This window comes from Ovis aries, chromosome 25 (genome assembly GCF_016772045.2).
Source record: "Ovis aries strain OAR_USU_Benz2616 breed Rambouillet chromosome 25, ARS-UI_Ramb_v3.0, whole genome shotgun sequence".
NCBI classification, from domain to species: domain Eukaryota; kingdom Metazoa; phylum Chordata; class Mammalia; order Artiodactyla; family Bovidae; genus Ovis; species Ovis aries.
Window position 1 is genome coordinate 22,038,405 of NC_056078.1, and position 18,891 is coordinate 22,057,295.

Consider the following 18,891-nt stretch of genomic DNA (forward strand, 5'->3'; position numbering starts at 1 on the left):
TACAGATGCTTTCTTGTCCACAAGTGTATAGCAAATTATGTTCTTTTAGTAGAGACCTGAAACACTGAAAAAAATTTAGTCCTACATTAACTGTACTTAAGGGATGTTATAGGAAGTCTATTCAAGGTAATTCACAACTAAACTTCAAAATATAGAAGGAGCATAATGAAGTTAAAGGAGAAGACACGATAAAGGGCTGAAGATTTTTTGTAACTTTAAAAAATATATAGGTGTAATCTTCATATTTTAAGGTATACAATTTTTACAGCATTTCCAATCACAAATGCTGCTTTGAGATAATATTGTCACTAAATAACAATACCTGATGGGAACAAAACCAAAATGCCAGACAACACAATAAAAGCTAGAAATGTTTAAAGGCAATTTGGTCCACTGCAGTGGAATATGTGAATGGCTTCTGGAAAATCTATAGCATCATAAAAACCCAAAAGCCACTTTCCCTCAGAAAATATTAACCAAAGGTATCAAATATAAAAATGTTTACTTATATACTGACTGATGACTAAGTTTAGATCAAGAAGCTATTAACGACTGATGGACTCTACTCCTCCATGTCATTATTTCTACCACTTCATTCTGAGATGAATTATTGTGTCCTTGGCAGTTAGAAACCATTTTTAAGCCTCTGGGAGAATTTTTTTCCTATAAATAACTATGAGAATTGCCTATTTTTGAGAAAAAATAAAAAAATGCACTCAAAAAAAAGCTGGAAGTTTGGGAATTTGGTATGGTCTTTAAAACAAAGATATGATTTCACTTTAATAATTACCATTTGGTTGAATTTTTCATGAAATAGTAAAGACTAATTTGGGGAAGTCCATTATATAATGACAAGCTATGTACTGAAAGAAAAAAAAAAGTAAAACAGAAGAAAGCTTCTGAATCATATGAAATATGCAACATCTAAACTAAAATTCTGAACAGTACTCAATTTGAAACCATAGTTTCCTATTCTCTTATTATAAAAAATGTAAGAAGTATACTCCAATTTGTTGTGTTGTAGCAAATTAAATTGGATAGTAAGCAAATTTATAACAACTGAAAATTCTTTGGTAACTTTATGTGATAGTTTGTATGACTGGTAATGACAAGATTAGAGATTTTGTTTGCAGTTTTATGGTAGAATAAACAATTTTAATTACTTGAGCACCATATAATAACTTACAAAAACCCACTTTATCAAATTTCCAGGATCTAAATAAGAAAGAGGACTTATTCCACTGATAAATTAATGGATAAAGAAGAGATGATACATTCATATAATAGAAAAGTATTCAGCCATAAAGAAGAATGAAATAATACCATCTGCAGCAACACAGAATTAGAGATTACCATATTAAGTGAAATAAGTCAGAAAGACAAATACCATATGATATCAATTACATATGGACCTAAAATCTGAGACAAACAAACTTACCTATGAAACAGAAACAGACTCACAGATACAGAGAACACTTGTGGTTGTCAAGAGGGAAGAGGATGGGGAAGGGGTGACCTGGGAATTTGGGATTACAGATACAAACCAATACAGATATTATGTATAAACAACAAGTCCTAATGTATAGCACAGGGAACTAATTTAAATATCTTGTAATAATCCAGAATGTAAAAGAATATGTGTGTATGTGTGTGTGTGTGTATGTATACACATTTACATATATATATATATAACTGAATCACTTTGGTACAGAAACTAACACAACATTGTAAATCAACATGTATTTCAACAAAATATATCTTCAAAAAAAATCAAAAAGGAGACATATTGAAAGGTAAAAAGAAAGGGCTGTAATCAAATATGAAATAATTGACTTTCAGTGCAAGCACTGTGATGGGCATTTAGACTTAAGTAGCAGGGGCTTCCCTGGTGGCTCAGAGGTCAAAGCATCTCCCTGGAATGCGGGAGACCCGGGTGCGATCCCTGGATCAGGAAGATCCCCTGGAGAAGGAAATAGCAACCCACTCCAGTACTCTTGCCTGGAGAATCCCATGGAGGGAGGAGCCTGGTAGGCTACAGTCCATGGGGTTGCAAAGAGTCGGACACAACTGAGCGACTTAACTTACCTTACCTTACCTTAGCAGGGAAATGGGGAGAAGGCAATGACAACCCGCTCCAGTGCTCTTGCCTGAAAAATCCCATGGATGGACGAGCCTGGTAGGCTGCAGTCCATGGTGTCTCTAAGAATCAGATACGACTGAGCAACTTCACTTTCACTTTTCATTTTCATGCATTGGAGAAGGAAATGGCAACCCATTCCAGTGTTCTTGCCTGGAGAATCCAGGGACAGGGAAGCCTGGTGGGCTGCTGTCTATGGGATCGCAGAGTCAGACATGACTGAAATAACTTAGTAGCAGCAGCAGCAGCAACAGTAGGGAAATGGAGGTGCTGAAACAAATAATTTTAATTATACAGAACTGTGGATTGAGGTTAATGTGTTCTGAGATATGAAGAAGAAAATTTATATCTTTTCTGGAAAAAAAAATTCTCCCTAAGAATGCATGCTGCTGTGCTGCTGTGTCACCAGTCGTCTCCAACTCTGTGCGACCCCATAAATGACATAAGAATGCATAGAATAGCAAATAGCAGATTTAGATTGTCAAGGATTTTAGGTACTGGAATTATAGTACCTGTATTACTTACAATAGACCAGGAACTATTTACAAGCAGCTTTAAATATATTAAATGATTAAACTATCCATCTACTGTCTGAGATGGAAACAATTTTTATATTCCTATTTGACATATGAAAAGAGCAAAATATAAGGAAGTTTTATGCTTGTTCAAAGCCAAACATCAAGACTCTACCTGTGGAGGGAGAGGTGGGTGGGGGGTTTGGGATTGGGAACACGTGTACACCCATGGTGGATTCTTGTTGATGTGTGACAAAACCAATACAATATTGTAAAGTAAATATATATATATATATATATATATGTGTGTGTGTGTGTGTGTGTGTGTTTAAAAAACCCAAAGAATGGATTAGCCATGCTACTACATACAACTGAAGAGAGAATTAAGAGTAGAGAATGAACAGACTCAACTGACCCTTGACAAAGGAGAAAGGGAATACAGTAGATCAAAGATAATCTCTTCAACAATTGGTGCTTGAACATGTAGACATCTACATTAGGAAAAAAATAAAAGAATCTAGGCACAGACTTACATCTTTCAAAAAAATTAATTCAAAGTGAACCATAGATCTAACTGTAAAATAAAAAACTGTGACTCTCCTAGAGAATAACATAGGAGAAAATATAGATGAACTTGGGCATGGTAATGACTTTTTAGATATAATACCAAAGGCACAATCCATTAAATAAATAATTAATAAACTGGACTTTATTAAAACAAAAAAGCTTTTGTGAGACAATGCCAAGAGGACGAGAAAACAAGTCATAGACTGGGGGAAAATATTTGCAAAGACACATCTGAAGAACTTTTATACAAAATATAAAAATAACTCTTAAAAATCAGTAATTAAAAAATAGCTCAAATAAAGAAGAAAAGAAAAAAAAAGGCCAAAGACCTGAACAGAAATCTCACTAAGGATATACAAATGGAAAATAAGCATATGAATGACATTCTACACTGTATGTCATCAGAGAAAGGCAAGTCAACACAATGAGACTCCACTATACACCTTTTAGAAGAGCCAAAATCCAGAATACTGACAACAATAAATGATAGTGAGCATGTGGAGCCACAGGAACTCGCATTAATTGCTAGTTGGAATGAATGCAGAATAACACAGCCACTTTGGAAGGCAGTTTGGCAGTTTCTTTCAAAACTAAACATACTTAGCATGCGATCCAGCATTTATGTTCTTTGGTATTTACATAAGGGAATTAAAATGTATGTCCACACATGTCCACACATAAATCCTGCACATGAATGTTTATAACAGCTTGATTCACAATGGCAAAACTTGGAAGCAACCAAGACACCCTACAGTAGGTGAAGGAATCAGTAAACTGTGGTACATCCAGGCAATGGAATATGATTCAACAGTGAAAAGAAATGAGTTAAGACATCACAAACAAGACATGGAGGAAACTTAAATGCATATTGCTAAGAGAAAGCAGCCATTTGAAAAGGGTGTAAAATGTATGATTCAACTATATAATGTTCTGGAAAAGGTAAAACTATGGAGACAGTAAAAAATCAGTGGCTGTTCAGAGTTAGGGGAAAGGCAGAGACAAATAGGCAGAACACAGAACACTTTCAGCGCAGTGAAACTACTCTGTATACTATACTGGCGGGTTCATATCTTTATACATTTGTTCAAATGCATAAAATGTGCAACACCAAGTGTGAACCCTAATGTAAATTCCGTTCTTTGGGTGATAATGATGTGTCAATGTAGTTTCATTAGTTACAACAAATGTATTCAATACTTCGGTGACAGGGGATACTGATATTGGGGGAAGCTATGCATGTGTTGGGGCAGGGAGTATTTAAAAAAAAATCTCTGTATTTTCCTCTTAGTTTTGCTATGAAACTAAAACTGCTCTTAAAAGTAACAACAACAAAAAGAAAACTAATGAATCAGAAACATGACATAAAGAAATTATTTGATTTTTAGCACAGAGAATGAAGCGAGGTATGGTAATCTGTAAATCTGAGTTTAAGAATATAATGCGTTGGGTGAGAACAAACGTCATGCATACTATCAGCCTCGACACAAAAAGAATAGAGAGACTGGAAGAAATAACATATTTGCAAAGAGGATAGCTATTAATTTTCTAAAATTGTTAAAGATACGATTTCACAGATAGGCAAAATGTATACCAAACAATATAAATAAAATCTATATCTACATTTAAGCACATCATAGTGAAACAGCAAAATGCCAAAGACAAAAAGCAAACTTAAAAGTACCAAAAGCACCTAAAGATTAAAGACAACTAGATTAGGAGCAGACTCAGAAAGGAGCAATGTTTTTATTCTCTATTTCTACTCTTTCTTTAATGCTTGTTACAAAATCTAACAACATACCTTCATCTTAGGTAAAAAGTGCCTGATAGAAATAATTATTATTCAGTCAATTAATTTATTTTTAAAAATAAGCCTTTGAAAGCTGATTAAAAGTATAGGCTTCGAATAACAGACTTGTATTTCTCTACTGATTTAATCTCTTACTTAGCTGCTCTTTACTACTATAAATTTAGGCTGGTCACATAATCCCAGTGAACTTCACTTAATTCATTTATTCAGTGTATATTATCCCATAATAGTATTATTTCCAGGGATTTTCCCTGGAATGTAGAAAATGAAATATGTAGGACGTTTCAGGTTGATCTATATAAAATTATGTTATAGGTCAAAACAATTGAAAATTAGTTATTATATTTAGGCCGCCTTAATATTTAAAGTAAATCTGGTTTTGATTAGCTACAGAATCAAGTTAACTTTTTGTGCGGTTTAATATTTATTTAAATCCCTCAGAAGAAATGGAGTAGCCATCATGGTCAACAAAAGAGTTCGAAATGCAGTACTTGGATGCAATCTCAAAAATGACAAAATGATCTCTGTTCGTCTCCAAGGCAAACCATTCAATATCATGGTAATCCAAGTCTATGCCCCAACCAGTAATGCTGAAGAAGCTGAAGTTGAACGGTTCTATGAAGACCTACAAGACCTTTTAGAACTAACACCTAAAAAAGATGTCCTTTTCATTATAGGGGACTGGAATGCAAAAATAGGAAGTCAAGAAACACCTGGAGTAACAGGCAAATTTGGCCTTGGAGTGCAGCATGAAGCAGGGCAAAGACTAATAGAGTTTTGCCAAGAAAATGTACTGGTCGCAGCAAACACCCTCTTCCAACAACACAAGAGAAGACTCTACACATGGACATCGCCAGATGGTCAACACCGAAATCAGACTGATTACATTCTTTGCAGCCAAAGATGGAGACCAGGAGCTGACTGTGGCTCACATAATGAACTCCTTATTGCCAAATTCAGACTGAAATTGAAGAAAGTAGGGAAAATGGCTAGACCATTCAGGTATGACCTAAATCAAATCCCTTATGATTATACAGTGGAAGTGAGAAATAGACTTAAGGGCCTAGATCTGATAGATAGAGTGCCTGATGAACTATGGAATGAGGTTCGTGACATTGTACAGGAGACAGGGATCAAGACCATCCCCATGGAAAAGAAATGCAAAAAAGCAAAATGGCTGTCTGGGGAGGCCTTACAAATAGCTGTGAAAAGAAGAGAGGTGAAAAGCAAAGGAGAAAAGGAAAGATATAAGCATCTGAATGCAGAGTTCCAAAGAAGAGCAAGAAGAGATAAGAAAGCCTTCTTCAGCGATCAGTGCAAAGAAATAGAGGAAAACAACAGAATGGGAAAGACTAGAGATCTCTTCAAGAAAATTAGAGATACCAAGGGAACATTTCATACAAAGATGGGCTCGATAAAGGACAGAAATGGTATGGACCTAACAGAAGCAGAAGATATTAAGAGGTGGCAAGAATACACAGAAGAACTATACAAAAAAGATCTTCACGATAATCACGGATAATCACGATGGTGTGATCACTCATCTAGAGCCAGACATCCTGGAATGTGAAGTCAAATGGGCCTTAGAAAGCATCACTATGCACAAAGCTAGTGGAGGTGATGGAATTCCAGTAGAGCTATTTCAAATCCTGAAAGATGATGCTGTGAAAGTGTTGCACTCAATATACCAGCAAATTTGAAAATTCAGCAGTGGCCACAGGACTGGAAAAGGTCAGTTTTCATTCCAATCCCAAAGAAAGGCAATGCCAAAGAATGCTCAAACTCTTGCACAATTGCACTCATCTCACATGCTAGTAAAGTAATGCTCAAAATTCTCCAAGCCAGGCTTCAGCAATACGTGAACCGTGAACTTCCTGATGTTCAAGCTGGTTTTCGAAAAGGCAGAGGAACCAGAGATCAAATTGCCAACATCCACTGGATCATGGAAAAAGCAAGAGAGTTCCAGAAAAAACATCTATTTCTGTTTTATTGACTATGACAATGCCTTTGACTGTGTGAATCACAATAAACTGTGGAAAATTCTGAAAGAGATGGGAATACCAGACCACCTGACCTGCCTCTTGAGAAATCTGTATGCAGGTCAGGAAGCAACAGTTAGAACTGGACATGGAACAACAAACTGGTTCCAAATAGGAAAAGGAGTACGTCAAGGCTGTATATTGTCACCCTGCTGATTTAACTTATATGCAGAGTACATCATGAAAAATGATGGACTGGAAGAAACACAAGCTGAAATCAAGACTGCCGGGAGAAATATCAATAACCTCAGATATGCAGATGACACCACCCTTATGGCAGAAAGTAAAGAGGAACTAAAAAGCCTCTTGATGAAAGTGAAAGTGGAGAGTGAAAAAGTTGGCTTAAAGCTCCACATTCAGAAAACTAAGATCATGGCATCTGGTCCCATCACTTCATGGGAAATAGATGGGGAAACAGTGGAAACAGTGTCAGACTTTATTTTGGGGGGCTCCAAAATCACTGCAGATGGTGACTGCAGCCATGAAATTAAAAGACTCTTACTCCTTGGAAGAAATGTTATGACCAACCTAGATAGCATATTCAAAAGCAGAGACATTACTTTGCCAACTAAGGTCCGTCTAGTCAAGGCCATGGTTTTTTGCAGTAGTCATGTATGGATGTGAGAGTTGGACTGTGAAGAAGGCTGAGCACTGAAGAATTGATGCTTTTGAACTGTGGTATTGGAGAAGATTCTTGAGAGTCCCTTGGACTGCAAGGAGATCCAACCAGTCCATTCTGAAGGGGATCACCCTGGGATTTCTTTGGAAGGAATGATGCTAAAGCTGAAACTCCAGTACTTTGGCCACCTCATGCAAAGTGTTGACTCATTGGAAAAGACTCTGATGCTGGGAGGGATTGGGGGCAGGAGGAGAAGGGGACCACCGAGGATGAGATGGCTGGATGGCATCACTGACTTGATGGACATGAATCTGAGTGAACTCTGGGAGTTGGCGATGGACAGGGAGGCCTGGTGTGCTGCGATTCATGGGGTCGCAAAGAGTCGGACATGACTTAGCGACTGAACTGAACTGATTATTTATTTTTTTGACTGCTCTGGGTCTTAGTTGCAACATGCACGATATTCAGTTGCAGCATATGAGATCTAGTTCCCTAACCAGGAACTGAACAGGCCCCCTAAATTGGAAGCCCAGATTCTTAGCCACTGGACCACCAGGAAAGTCCCAAACTTAATTCTAAATTCCTATACATTGAAGATAAAAACTGTTTTCAAAAGAAGAACCTAGTTCAGAATCAACATTGCTTTCTACTCCATTAAAATCTCTAGGAATTAACTACTCTAGGCCTGTCAACTTGTTTCACCAAGTTTAGGTATGCATCTTATTAAAAGTTATAAAGTATTTCCCTGGTATGTCCAACAGAGGTTTAAGTTATCCGCCATAATACTCTTACCTTGAGTTTATGCAGGAACTATTACTTGCTTATAACCAATAAAATGGGGGAATTGATGGAACATATGTGATTATGTACACATGATTATGTGATTATGTACACATGATTATGAGATTATATTAAATATTATTATAGCACTTGCCTTGCTGAGTGTCCTTTTCTTTCTGACTTTGAGAAGATAAGCACCTATTGTGGAGAATTCCATAGTGAGAATGGTGGGAAGTCTCTGGGAGCTGAGAGTGTCCTCTGGTAGATAGATAGCCAAGAAATTGAAGCTCTCAGTTCTACAACCATGAGGAAATGAATTCTACCAATAGCCTTAATGAATTTTAAAGAGGATTTTTTCCTAGTCAAGCCTGAGATGAGGCCACAACCCTGTCTGACACCTTGATTTGTATTTTAATATAATATTCTAAGCAAAGGATCCAGTTAAGTCTTGCCTGGATATCTGCCCCACAAAAACTGTGAGGTACTAAACTGTACTGTCTTAAGCTGACAATGTTTTAATATTGTTACTTAGCAATAGGTAATAAATATGTCTAGGAAGAGAAAGATAAATCATCAGATAGTGGCTCATGACAGAAAATAATAGGCAGGGTATTCTTTCCAGAGCCATTCACAAATTCCATATTCATACTAACTTCTGTTTTTCAATAGTTGTGATCTTTAAAAAATTGCATTATCAAAATAATCTCTAAAAGTAACCTTTCCATAGAAATTATTTCCACACTGCTAATGGCCAAAAGAAGAGGCCTTGAGTAGACAATTACTGATACTCTTCAACCTCCCAGGAAGTCACATTTCCTCTACTATGGTAATATATGACACTGGTGGTATAGAATTGTGACATTCAGTATATAGAATAACACTCTTTTTAGTGTAAATTGCTCTGGCTAGAAGACATGAATCAGGTGTATTTTTGAGACTGTGATGTCTGAGTAACTGCAATATACCCTTTCTTGTGCTATACTTCAAAGTGCCTTAATTGGCTCTGTTGTGAGCATTTGTAGCTGTTCCACTGAAAGAACTTAAGGCTGCACATGGAGAGAAGAATCATGGGGAAAATATTTGGGGCAGAGAGATGGTAGGGAGCTTGTTCTCTTTTGGCTGTTATTTTTAAGCAAATAATAGGAGCATTCAATTTTTTCTGAGAAAGAGAGAAACTTTGATTAGAGTGCCTAGCTTTTGCCCACAAATAAAAGGTGAAGCTTAGACATGACGTCTCTTCCCCATCAAGGAATTGAGTGTTGAACAAATTTATTTAGGTGAGAGCAAGAGATAAATTTCCTGTTTCTGTATCAATGAATTGAAAATGACTCCAAAAGCAATTCTAGGGAAAAAAAAAATATATGAAGAGATTCCTGCTCATGTTGAAAGAGGATGGGAAATGGGAAAGGAACTACTGAGGTGGAAAAAAAAAAAGTGTGATGGAGAAATTGTTTAAGGATCAATCAGAAGATGTTTATTTTCCCTCTATTTCAGGGCAATAAAGGAAAGAATCAATGTCAACTCAGGAGATTTTAGTGACTGGATGCTTTATTTATTAAACACAAGTTGGAGGAATTTGTTTGGTCTTTGAGTATACTGAATTTTACACTATTTACACAGTTCCCCTTTTGAGATTTTACTTAGTGTACTCTAGAAGAAAACAAAGCCTGTCTATCCACAGAAGGGCTCTTCAAGACTCAGTGGAAAAGATTCAGAATTTTCATTGAAAATAAAATAGTCTTTAGATAACAATCCTCTGCTAACTCGACAGTAAACAGCCATTCTTTAGTGATTTCCCAAGTAAACATGAATTAATATTCTATACCGGATTCTTTGTAAAGACTATTTTCTCTGAAAATAAAACGAAAACAGAAATATATTGTTTATGATTTTGTACACAGTTCCAACAATCTCATCTGCTATTTATATCAGAATTCAATGGATTTTCTACAAGTCACACATCTGAAAATTAAATCTCCCTGAGGGAGGCGGAGCCACCGCCGACCCCAGGACCTCCCTGCTCAGTCCCGCACCGCGCTCTGTTCCCCGCCTCCATCCCGAGCGTGGCCGCCGCTCCTTCCTCACCAGACATGTCCTCAGGTGCCACTCCGGCTGCCGTGAAGATTGGAATAATTGGTGGAACAGGCCTGGATGATCCAGAAATCTTAGAAGGAAGAACCGAAAAATATGTGGATACTCCATTTGGCAAGCCTTCTGATGCCTTAGTTTTGGGGAAGATAAAGAATGTTGATTGCGTCCTCCTTGCAAGGCATGGGAAGCAACACACCATCATGCCTTCGAAAGTCAACTATCAGGCGAACATCTGGGCTCTCAAGGAGGAGGGTTGCACACATGTCATCGTGACCACAGCTTGCGGTTCCTTGAAGGAAGAGATTCAGCCTGGCGATATCAACATTATTGATCAGTTCATTGACAGGACTACCAGAAGGCTTCAGACCTTCTATGATGGAAATCATTCCTGTGCCAGAGGAGTGTGCCATATTCCAATGGCTAAGCCATTCTGCCCTAAAACAAGAGAGGTCCTCATAGAGACTGCTAAGAAGCTAGGACTCCGGTGCCACTCAAAAGGGACAGTGATCACCATTGAGGGGCCTCGTTTCAGCTCCCGGGAAGAAAGCATCATGTTCCAAACCTGGGGGGGCGGATGTTATCAACATGACCACAGTTCCAGAGGTGGTTCTTGCTAAGGAGGTGGGAATTTGCTACGCCAAGTATCGCCATGGCGACAGATTATGATTGCTGGAAGGAGCATGAGGAAGCAGTTTCAGTGGACCGGGTCTTAAAGACCCTGAAAGAAAATGCCAATAAAGCCAAAAGCTTACTTCTCACTACCATACCTCAGATAGGATCCATGGAATGGTCAGAAACCCTCCATAACATGAAGAAAATGGCCCAGTTTTCTGTTTTGTTACCAAAACATTAAAATAACATGGTTGCTCAGAAGACCAGGAGACTTTGAAATTCCAGTCCTTTTTGGGAATTCCTGCTTGAGAAAACATAGAAAAGATATGCAGCTTTCATCCCCTTGCTGCCCAAGGGAGAAGTGATAAGACATTGCACTCATCAGAAATGCCTTCTCAAAGACTTGGACTGCTTCAAATAATTGAAGGAAAGCAAATTACACTTCCAGAAAAGAAAAAAAAAAGACACCTTTTACCATTCCCCTATTAAATTTGTAACAATAAAGGTAGTCAGTAATATTCCTATGCTGCCAAGGAATTTGAAGAAGAAAAGCTCTTTGACTATTTACTGGTGTGACTATAAGTTGGTATAATCTTTTTGGAGGGCAGTTTGGTAAAATGTATCAAAGGCTTAAAAAATACTCTTTGTGCTGGTTAAACTCCTAGGAATTTATCTTTAAGGAATTATCAGATACATATAAATAATTATGAATAAAGAAGGATGTATAACATAGTTATCATAGCAAATATTCAAAACAATCTGAATATCTAACAAATGAAGGTAAATCATGGTCAAGCTCTTAGATTGTGAAGCAGCCAGCTGAACATCATAGCTTCACATAATGTACAAAAGACATTGTTGCTGTAAATATGGAATGAGGATATATAAGCATTTTACAGTACTAATTTTGTTTTAAAATTCTACATAGTTATGTACAAAGAATAGAAATATATGCACTCTTCTGTTATTGTATTTGGGAAGAGGGATACTGGATAATTTTTAATTTTATTTTTCCATTTCTTCACATTTTTCTACAATGAATATAATCAAATAGTGAAGTTTTAGAAATAAAAATGGGCTTAGAAAGATCCAGTTCTTGAAAACCCACTGTTTTTGGTAATGCAGCAGAAGTTAAGATGGCACTGCCAAGAGGAGTTCTGTTTGAATTCCATCTTTATATTGTTAAAAAGACCATTAATGACTATATGGTTAGAACTATATTTGGGTTTGCAACAATGTAAGAAAAGCTGAGTGTTTAATATGAAGCTAATCTTAAATTATTTAAGAGACCATATACACACATTATAGTGTGTCAGATATTTTTAAAACTGATATTTGACTTTTTATTTCTACACATTTATGATTTGATGAATTATTTTACATGAGTTTTTTTTTTAATAAAAAAAATGGAAGCTTAAAAAAATAAATAAATAAATCTCCCTGAGGATTCCATGATCATGACCACTCCAATGTCAATAATTGTTTATGGAGAATTTACTATGTGCCAAGCATCCTGCTATATCCCATTCAATATATACACACTATTACAATTCCTGAGGTTTGTATTCTTATTTCCCCTAATTTTTCAGATAAAAAAAGTGTGACTGAGAAATAAAAAGTAACTTGCCCAAAGTGGCAGAATAGCAGGAAGTAGTGTGTGGGATTTGAATGCAGGAACTATGATTCCTGAGCTCTTATAGTTAAGTAACAAAAATTACTTTATATCCTTCTCTTTATTTGTACCCTACTTTCTGCCTCTCAATCATATATTCTGAAAATATGCCAATGACATTAAAAATCCCTCAAAGAGTATTTTTGATGATTGAAAATAATCTTATTTTAAGGCTCATGATATATATTTTGTAGTAGTTTCCTAATTGTGATTGCTATGAGACAAGACTCATTTTCTTTGTAAAACCAGTGACTGTCTTAGGGCTCACAAAAATGGGTACAATTACAAATTTGTAGGTTCAAATGCATATTTTGAAATACAATATTTGTAAGTCTTCCTTAGGCTGTTGGTTGCACAGTACACTCTGTTGAAGCAAACATCTATTGGTTTGCACAAAAATAAAATATTATTGTCTCATTTTTGTCTTTTTCATACACAGAGAATTGAGTTACAGCTTTTGCCTGAAGGATAAAGTAGTGTGACACATTATTCTGCCTTGCAGAAAAGGACATGAAAGTAGAGTTACCCACATAAATTAGGACAGAAGGCAGGTCAGAGTCTGCCCCCTCATCCTGCAAGGGGAACAACCAAGCAAAAGTAAAATATCCTACTTGTTTTACTTTGTTTCCCTCTGGATTGCAGAGGTTGATGAGAAAAGAAAAAGAGTCAGGGAGGAGGAAGGAGGAACTGGCAATGAGTCAACCCATAGATAGTTTCTGTAACAGGGGAAAAGGGTAACTGAAAGTCAATCTCAGGAGGTAAAACTTGGTTGCAGAAGAATTCTTCAGGAAACTTCCGGTTTTGTTTGCTTAGGCAGTTGAAAAGAGAAAAAAGGAGTAAAAAGAAAAATTAAAGGCTTAAACTTGGTTTGTGAATGTATTCCTGATTATATCCTAAAGTAGTCCTGCTATTACTATTTCCCCAACCATAGCTGAACACCTGGAAGACGTGGATCAAGCTCTCCTTTCCAGCAGTTAGCTTAATGCTCTACTCAAAGTGTGTAAAAAGCAAAGAAGCTTTGACTGAAAAAGCAAGCAAAGGAAGCTTAATCATTCCTTATATTCTGGCCATAAAAAGCAGAGGGGATTGTATTGTCTTCAGGCACTTATATGCCAAAAAGCTACAGACAGTTTTATAGGCTCTGTATAGATAGATATTGATAAATAAGAGGTAGGAAAGAAGGAAAAGAAGAGGGAGAGTTCTATTTTCTTTTGAGGTTTAAAGCTTTCTTTTCTTTTTGTTTCTTTTTTTTTACGGATGGAGATTGGATGAGCAGAAGGGGATTGGTTAAGGATAGGAATTAAGAATTGACTGAGAGGAATCTGCGTGGTTAGCATTGGTGAAGGTAGCTATATCAGCATCATGAAGCAGACCGCAAAGGCTGAGAAATGAGAGCATGAAGCTAAGAGACTAAGCCCTGATTCTTTGGAGTGGGAGCACTGACTCCAAGATCCTAGACTACCAGAGAACTAACCATAGGGAGTATCAAACAGTGAGAACTCACACAAAGAATGCACTTGAATACAAGACCCAGCATCACCCAACCACCAAGAGCACCCTGTGCAGGACGCCTCATCTAAACAACAAAGAAAACAAAAATACAAACTCAGTCATCAGCAGACAGTATTATAACCTCACTCAGCCTTGCCCATCAGAGGAAAAACAAATGAACAAAAACTCAGCACAAATCATACCCTATGCAAATCTCACACAAACTACTGGACCAACTTTAGGATGGCAGAAACCAAAAGGAAGAAAAAATTCAAACTTCTTCAAGGAAAGAATTCAACTTTCCTTGAAGCTTGAGAAAAGGAGATCTCAAACACAGTAAGTTAAAAAGAAAAAAAGAAAAGAAAAGAAAAAGCATAGAAATACTGCACAAATGAAGGAACAAACTAGAAACATAGAAGTCCAAATAAATGAATAGGAAAGAGGCATACTACCTGAAAAAGGATTCAAATAATGATAGTAAAGATGATCAAAAGCTTTGAAAGCAAAATGGAGAAAATGCAAGAATCAATTAACAAAGACCTAGAAGAATTAAAGAAAAAATATACAGACACAAACAACATAATTACTAAAATTAAAAATACTCTAGAAGAAATCAATAGCAGAACACCTGAAGCAGAAAAATGAATCAGTGAGGTGGAAGATAAAATGGTAGAAATAACTTCTGAAGAGCAGAATAAAGTGAAAAGAATGACAAGAACTGAGGATAGTCTCAGAGAAAATTTTTGAAGAGATTATAGTTGAAATTTTCCCGAACATGGAAAAGGAAATAGTGAATCAAGTTCAAGAAGTACAGAGTCCATACAGGATAAACCCAAGGAGAAAGACGCCAAGACACATACTAATCACACTAACAAAGACTAAAAACAAAGAAAGAATATTAAAAGGAAGGATACTACATAATGACCAAGAGATCAATCCAAGAGGAAGACAGAACTGTAAATATCTTTTCACCCACCATAGGTGTACCTCAGTTCATAAGACAAACACTCACAGATATAAAAAGAGAAATCAACAGTAACACAATAATAGAAGGAGATTTTAACATCCCACTCACACCAATGGACAGATCATTCAAACATAAAATTAATGAGGAAATGCAAGTCTTAAATGATATATTAGATGTGATAGATCTCATTGATATCTTCAGGACATTCCATCCAAATGCAGAGTGCGCATGAAACATTCTCCAAGATAGACAACATCTTGGGTCACAAATCAAACCTCAGTAAATTTAAGAAAATTGAAATCATATCAAGCATCTTCTCCAACCACAATGCTATGAGACTAGATATCAATTCCAAGGGGGAAAAAAAAGTGTAAGAAACACAAACACATGGATATTAAACAATACATTTCTAAATAACCAACAGGTTACTGAAAAAATCAAAAAATTTCTAGAAACAAATGACCATGAAAACACAACAACTCGAAACCTATGGGATGCAACAAAAGCAGTTCTCAGAGGGAAGTTTACAGCAATACAATCCCGCCAAAAGAGACAAGAAAAACATCGAGTAGACAACCTAATTTTACACCTAAAACAACTGGAAAAGAAGAAAAACAACAACAACAACAACAACAAAACCAACCCAAAATTAGTAGAAGGAAATAAATCATAAAGATCTGAGAAGAAATAAATGAAAACAAAATGAAAGAAACCATAGTAAAGATTAATAAAACTAAAAACTGTTTCTTAGAAGAGATAAAATTGACAAACCTTTAGCCAGACTCATCAAGAAAAAAAGAGAGAAGAATCAAATCAACAAAATTAGAAATGAAAAAGGAGAGGTTACAACAGGCAATGCAAAAATACAAAGGATTATAAGAGACTATTATGAACAACTATATGGCAATAAAATGGATAACCTGGAAGAAATGGACAGATTCTCAGAAAATTTCAATCTTCCAATACTGAACCAGGAAGAAATAGAAATTATGAACAACTCAATTTCAAGCACTGAAGTTGAAGCTGTCATCAAAAATCTCCCAAAAAACAAAAGCCCAGGAGCAGATGGCTTCACAGGAGAATTCTGTCAAACATTGAGAGAAGAGCTAATGCCTATCCTTCTAAAACTCTTTCAGAAAACTGCAGAGGAAGCAACACTTCCAAACTCATTATATAAGACCACCATCACCCTGATACCAAAACCAGAAAAGACAACACACAAAAAGAAAACTACAGGCCAATATCACTGATAAACATAGATGCAAAAATCCTCAACAAAATATTGGCAAACAGAATTCAGCAACACATCAAAAAGCTCACACACCATGATCAAGCTGGGTTTATTCCAGGAATGCAAGGATTCTTCAATATACACAAATCAATCAATGTGATACACCATATTAACAAATTGAAAGATTAAAAACCATATGATTGTCTCAATAGATGCAGAAAAAGCCTTTGACAAAATTCAGCACCCATTTATCATAAAAACTCTTGAAAAAAGGGGCATAGAAAGAACCTACTTCAACATAGTAAAGGCAATATATGATAAGCCTACAGCAAACATTAATCTCAATGGTGAAAAACTGAAAGCATCCCCCCTAAGCTCAGGAACAAGATAAGGGTATCCACTTTCACCACTATTATTCAATCTAGTTCTGGAAGTCTCAGCTAGAGCAATCAGAGAAGAAAAAGAAATAAAAGTAATCTAGATCAGAAAATGAGAGGTAAAGCTTCCACTGTTTGCAGATGACATGATACTGTATATAGAAAACCCTAAAGGTAGTATCAGAAAATTACTAGAGCTAATCAGTGAATTTAGCTAAGTTGCAGGATGCAAAATCAACACACAGAAATCATTTGCATTTCTATATACAAACAATGAAAAATCAGAAAGAGAAATTAAGGAATGAATCCCATTCATTATTGCAATAAAAAGAATTAAGTATCTAGGAATAAACTTACCTAAGGAGATGAACTGTACACAGAAAATTATAAGACACTAATGAAAGAAATCAAGGATAACATAAACAGATGGAGATACACTCCATTTTCCTGGGTTGGAAGAATCAATATTGTCAAAATGACTATACTACTAAACACAGTCTATAGATTCAATGTGATCCCTATCAAATTACCAATGGCATTTTTCACAGAACTAGAACAAAAAAATTCACAATTCATATGGAAACACAAAAGACCTTAAATAGTGACAGCAGTCTTGAGAAAGAAGAATGGAGCTGGAGGAATCAAGCTTCCTGACTTCAGATTATTCTACAAAGCTACAATCATCAAGCCAGTATGGTACTGGCACAAAAACAGAAATATAGATCAATGGAACAAGATAGAAAACCCAAAAATACATCCATGCACCTATGGGTACCTTATTTTTGACAAAGGAGGCAAGAATATACAATGGGGCAAAGATAGCCTCTGCAATAAATAGTGCTAGGAAAACTTGACAGCTACATGTAAAAGAATGAAATTAGAACACTTCCTATCACCACACACAAAGATAAACTCAAAATGGATTAAATACCTAAATGTAAGGCCAGAAACTATAAAACACTTAAAGGACAACACAGGCAGAAGACTCAATCTATGACCCACCTCCTAGAGTAATGGAAATAAAAACAAAAGTAAACAAGTGGGACCTGGTTAAACTTAAAAGCTTTTGCCCAGCAAAGGAAACTATAAGCAAGATGAAAAGACAACTCTCAGGATGGGAGAAAATAATAGCAAATGAAACAAATGACAAAGGATCAATTTCCAAAATATAAAGCAGCTCATACTACTCAATACTAGAAAAACAAACAACGCAATAAAAGAGTGGGAAAAAGACCTAAAACAGGCATTTTTCCAAAGAAGACATACAGATGGTTAAGAAACACATGAAAAGATGCCCAGCCTCACTCATTATTAGAGAAATACAAACAAAATCCACAATGAGATACCACCTCACACCGGTCAGAATGGCCATCCTCAAAAAGTCTACAAACAATAAATGCTGAGGAGAAAAGGGAATGCTCTTGAATTGTTGGTGGGAATGTAAACTGGTAATAGCCACTGTGGAAGATGGTATGGAGATTTCTTTAAAAACTAGGAATAAAACCCACCATATGACCCAGCAATCCCACTCCTAGGCATATACCCTGAGGAAACCAAAATTGAAAAAAGACACATGTATCCCATTGTTCATTGCAGCACTATTTACAATAGCTAGAACATGGAAGCAACCTAGATGTCCATCAATAGATGAATGGATAAAGAAGTAGTACATATACACAATGGAATATTACTCAACCATAAAAGGAACACATTTGAGCCAGTTCTAATGAGGTGAATGAATCTAGAACCTATTATACAGAGTAAAGTGAGTCAGAAAGAAAAGATAAATACTGTATTCTAATGCATATATATATGAAATCTAGAAAAATGGTACTGAAGAATTTATTTACAGGACAAAGATGGAGAAACAGCCATAGCAGACTTATGGACATGGGGCGGGTAGGGGAGAGGGTGAGATGTATGGAAAGTGTAACATGGAAACTTGCATTGCCATATATAAAATAGCCAACAGGAATTTGTTGTATG

General features: G+C 36.2%; 1 protein-coding gene and 1 pseudogene across 8 annotated transcripts in view; one reads left to right on the forward strand and one right to left on the reverse strand.

Moving 5' to 3' along the window:
- CTNNA3 (catenin alpha 3) overlaps positions 1-18,891 on the reverse strand; it is a 1,860,557-nt gene that overhangs the window by 467,450 nt on the left and 1,374,216 nt on the right. The gene's annotated exons all lie outside the window — the stretch shown is intronic.
- LOC105604959 (S-methyl-5'-thioadenosine phosphorylase-like) lies at positions 10,455-11,584 on the forward strand (annotated as a pseudogene).